The sequence below is a fragment of the Arachis hypogaea genome, chromosome 2 (assembly GCF_003086295.3).
Source record: "Arachis hypogaea cultivar Tifrunner chromosome 2, arahy.Tifrunner.gnm2.J5K5, whole genome shotgun sequence".
Lineage (NCBI taxonomy): Eukaryota > Viridiplantae > Streptophyta > Magnoliopsida > Fabales > Fabaceae > Arachis > Arachis hypogaea.
In genome coordinates this window covers 52,721,899-52,727,524 of record NC_092037.1, presented here as the reverse complement: position 1 = coordinate 52,727,524, position 5,626 = coordinate 52,721,899, and positions in this window count along the sequence as shown.

Sequence of the window (5,626 nt, the reverse complement as noted above, 5' to 3'; positions counted from 1 at the left end):
TTAAATGAAAAATGTTTTAATTCAAAACAACAAGAAGTATATGAATTTTGAATTTATCCTTGAATTTAGTTTAATTATATTGATGTGGTGACAATACTTTTTGTTTTCTGAATGAATGCTTGAACAGTGCATATTTTTTATCTTGTTGTTTATGAATGTTAAAATTGTTGGCTCTTGAAAGAATGATGAACAAAGAGAAATGTTATTGATAATCTGAAAAATCATAAAATTGATTCTTGAAGCAAGAAAAAGCAGTGAAAAAAAAGAAAAGCTTGCAAAAAAAAAATGGCGAAAAAAATAGAAAGAAAAAGAAAAAGCAAGCAGAAAAAGCCAATAGCCCTTAAAACCAAAAGGCAAGGGTAAAAAGGATCCAAGGCTTTGAGCATCAATGGATAGGAGGGCCCAAGGTAATCAAATCCAGGCCTAAGCGGCTAAATCAAGCTGTCCCTAACCATATGCTTGTGTCATGAAGGCCCAAGTGAAAAGCTTGAGACTGAGTGGTTAAAGTCGTGATCCAAAGCAAAAAGAGTGTGCTTAAGAGATCTGGACACCTCTAACTGGGGACTCTAGCAAAGCTGAGTCACAATCTGAAAAGGTTCACCCAGTCATGTGTCTGTGGCATTTATGTATCCGGTGGTAATACTGGAAAACAAAATGCTTAGGGCCACGGCCAAGATTCATAAGTAGCTGTGTTCAAGAATCAACATACTTAACTAGGAAAGTCAATAACACTATCCGAAATTCTAAGTTCCTAGAGAAGCCAATCATTCTAAACTTCAAAGGAAAAAAATGAGATGCAAAAACTGTTCAGAAGCAAAAAGCTACAAGTCCCGCTCATCTAATTATAATTAATATTCATTGATATTTTGGAATTTATAGTATATTCTCTTCTTTTTATCCTAATTGATTTTCAGTTGCTTGGGGACAAGCAACAATTTAAGTTTGGTGTTGTGATGAGCGGATAATTTATACGCTTTTTGGCATTATTTTTAGGTAGTTTTTAGTAAATTCAAGCTAATTTTAGGGATGTTTTCATTAGTTTTTATGTTAAATTCACATTTCTGGACTTTACTATGAGTTTGTATGTTTTTCTGTGATTTCAGGTAATTTCTTGCTGAAATTGAGGGACTTGAGCAAAACTCTGATAGGAGGCTGACAAAGGACTGCTGATGCTGTTGGAATCTGACCTCCCTGCACTCAAAATGGATATTCTGGAGCTACAGAACTCCAATTGGCGCGCTCTCAATGGCGTTGGAAAGTAGACATCTCGAGCTTTCCAGCAATATATAATAGTCCATACGTTATTCGGGAATTGATGACGTAAAGTGGCGCTCAACGCCAAGTACATGCTGCTGTCTGGAGTTAAACGCCAGAAACACGTCACGACCCGGAGTTGAACGCCCAAAACACGTTATAACTTGGTGTTCAACTCCAATAAAAGCCTCAGCTCGTGGATAGATCAAGCTCAGCCCAAACATACACCAAGTGGGCCCCAGAAGTGGATTTATGCATCAATTACTTACTCATGTAAACCCTAGTAGCTAGTTTAGTATAAATAAGACTTTTTACTAGTGTATTAGTCATCTTTGGTCTCAGTTTTGTTTTATTCTTCATCTTAAGAGGCTATTGATCACGTTTTAGGGGGATGGCCATTCGGCCATGCCTGAACATTTCACTTATGTATTTTCAACGGTGGAGTTTCTACACACCATAGATTAAGGGTGTGGAGCTCTGCTGTACCTCAAGTTTCAATACAATTACTATTATTTTCTATTCAATTCTCTTTTATTCTAATTCCAAGATATACGTTGCACTTCAACTTGATGAATGTGATGATCCGTGACACTCATCATCATTCTCACCTATGAACGTGCGTGACTGACAACCACTTCCGTTCTACCTTAAGCCAGGCGCATATCTCTTAGATTCCCCAACAGAATCTTCGTGGTATAAGCTAGATAGATGGCGGCATTCATGGGAATCCGGAAAGTCTAACCTTGTCTGTGGTATTCCGAGTAGGATTCCGGTATTGAATGACTGTGACGAGCTTCAAACTCCTGAAGGCTGGGCGTTAGTGACAGACGCAAAAGAATCAATGGATTCTATTCCAACCTGATTGAGAACCGACAGATGATTAGCCGTGCTGTGACAGAGCATTTGGACCATTTTCACTGAGAGGATGGGATGTAGCCATTGTCAAGGGTGATGCCTCCAGACGATTAGTCGTGCAGTGACAGCGCATAGGACCATTTTTTCGAGAGGATGAAAAGTAGCCATTGATAACGGTGATGCCCTACATACAGCTTTCCATGGAAAGGAGTAGGAAGGATTGGATGAATGTAATAAGAAAATAGAGATTCGAGAGGATTTTAGCATCTCCACACGCCTATCTGAAATCCCCACCATTAATTTACATAAGTATTTCTATCCTATTTTATTTTCTGTTTATTATTAATTTTCGAACTCATCATAAACTATTTAATCTGCCTGACTGAGATTTACAAGGTGACCGTAGCTTGCTTCATACCAACAATCTCTGTGGGATCGACCCTTACTCACGTAAGGTATTACTTGGACGACCCAGTACACTTGCTGGTTAAGATGAACGGAGTTGTGTCCACACATAATCAATAGCCATTAAATAAATCTCATGCAAATACAAAGAGGGTCACAATTTTGTCCACCAGAGGCCTTCATTATGCTCTGAACTTCTGTGAGACTCCATGAGAGCCCACTGTCAAGCTAGTGACATTAAAAGAGCGCTTATTGGGAGGTAACCCAATTTTTATTTATCTATCTAATTTTATTTTTTATTTTATTGTTCATTTATGTTTTATTAGGTTCATGATCATGTGGAGTCACGAAAAAAATATATATTAAAATTGAAAACAAAATCAAAAACAGCAGAAGAAAAATCACACCTGGAGGAAGGACTTACTGGCGTTTAAACGCTAGTAAGGAGCATCTGGCTGGCGTTTAACACCAGAACAGAGCATGGATCTGGTGCGGAACTCCAGAAACAAGCAACACCCTGGTGTTCAAACGCCAGGAATGCACCCTGAGGAGAGGTCGCGTTGAACGCCAGAAACAAGCATGGAACTGGCGTTCAACGCCAGAAACATGCTGCACATGGGCATTGAACGCCCAGAACATGCATCACTTCGGCGTTTAAACGCCAGAATTGCATGGAAAGGCATTTTACATGCCTAATTGGTGCAGGGATGTAAATCCTTGACACCTCAGGATCTGTGGACCCCACAGGATCCCCACCTACCATATTCTCCCCTCTTCTCAACATTCATCCTCTCTTTCCAATAAACACTCTTCCCCAAAACCCTTCATCAATCACCTCAATCTCTCTTTCCAATCACCCCCTTCACCACTCACATCCATCCACTATTCCCTATAAACCCCACCTATCTTCAAAATTCAAATTTCTTTCCCACCCAAACCCACCCTAAATGGCCAAACCTACTCCCTCTCCCCTCACTATATAAACCCCTCCATTCTTCTTCATTTTCACACAACACAAACCTCTCTTCTCCTTCTTGGCCGAATACACCTCTCCCCCTCTCCTCCATATTTTCTTCTTCTTCTTCTTCTATTCTTTCATCTCTTGCTCGAGGGCGAGCAATATTCTAAGTTTAGTGTGGTAAAAGCATAGTTTTTTTTGTTTTTCCATAACCATTGATGGCACCTAAGGCCGGAGAATCCTCTAGAAAAGGGAAAGGGAAGACAAAAGCTTCCACCTCCGAGTAATGGGAGATGGAAATATTCATCTCCAAAGCCCATCAAGACCACTTCTATGATGTTGTGGCCAAGAAGAAGGTGATCCCCGAGGTCCCTTTCAAGCTCAAGAAAAATGAGTATCCGGAGATCCGACATGAGATCCAAAGAAGAGGTTGGGAAGTTCTAACCAACCCCATCCAACAAGTCGGAATCTTAATGGTTCAAGAGTTCTATGCCAATGCATGGATCACTAGGAACCATGATCAAAGTAAGAACCCAAACCCAAAGAATTATCTTACAATGGTTCGGGGGAAATACTTAGATTTTAGTCCGAAAAATGTGAAGTTGGCGTTCAACTTGCCCATGATGCAAGGAGATGCACGCCCCTACACTAGAAGGGTCAACTTTAATCAAAGGTTGGACCAAGTTCTTATGGACATATGTGTGGAAGGAGCTCAATAGAAAAGAGACTCCAAAGGTAAGCCGGTTCAACTAAGAAGACTGGACCTCAAGCCTGTGGCTAAAGGATGGTTGGAATTCATCCAACGCTCCATCATCCCTACTAGCAACCGATCCAAAGTTACTGTGGATCGGGCCATCATGATCCATAGCATCATGATTGGAGAGGAAGTAGAAATTCATGAAGTTATCTCCCTTGAATTCTACAAAATAGCCCATAAGCCCTCTACTTTGGCAAGGCTAGCTTTTCCTCACCTTATTTGCCATCTATATTACTTAGCTGGAGTTATCATAGAAGGAGACATCCCCATTGAGGAGGATAAGCCCATCACTAAGAAAAAGATGGAGCAAACAAGAGAGCCCACTCATGGATCCCAAGAGACGCATGAAGAAGCTCATCACCAAGAAATTCCGGAGATGCCTCAAGGGATGCACTTTCCTCCCAACAACTATTGGGAACAACTCAACACTTCTCTAGAAGATTTGAGTTACAATGTGGATCAATTAAGGGTGGAACATCAAGAGCACTCCATCATTCTCCATGAAATTAGAGAAGATCAAAGAGCAATGAGGGAGGAGCAACAAAGGCAAGGAAGGGACATAGAAGAGCTTAAAGACATTATTGGTCCTTCAAGAAGAAGACACCACTAAGGTGGACTCATTCCTTGTTCTTATTTTTTTCTGTTGTTCGGTTTTTATGTTATATGTTCATCTATGTTTTGTGTCTCTACTTCATGATCATTAGTAGTTAGTAACCATGTCTTAAAGTATGAATAATTCCATGAATCCTTCACCTCTCTTAAATAAAAAAATATTTTTAATTCAAAAGAACAAGAAGTACATGAATTTCGAATTTATCCTTGAATTTAGTTAAATTATATTGATGTGGTGACAATACTTTTTGTTTTCTGAATGAATGCTTAAATAGTGCATATTTTTTATCTTGTTGTTTATGAATGTTAAAATTGTTGGCTCTTGAAAGAATGATGAAAAAGAGAAATGTTATTGATGATATGAAAAATCATGAAATTGATTCTTGAAGCAAGAAAAAGTAGTGTAAAGAAAACAAAGCTTGCGAAAAAATTTTTTGGCAAAAAATAAATAGAAAAAAAAGAAAGAAAAAGCAAGCAGAAAAAGCCAATAGCCCTTAAAACCAAAAGGCAAGGGTAAAAAGGATCCAAGGCTTTGAGCATCAATGGATAGGAGGGCTTAAGGAAATAAAATCCAGGCCTAAGCGGCTAAACCAAGCTGTCCCTAACCATGTGCTTGTGGCATGCAGGTCCAAGTGAAAAGCTTGAGACCGAGTGGTTAAATTCGTGATCCAAAGCAAAAAGAGTGTGCTTAAGAGCTCTGGACACCTCTAACTGGGGACTCTAGCAAAGCTGAGTCACAATCCGAAAAGGTTCACCCAGTCATGTGTCTGTGGCATTTATGTATC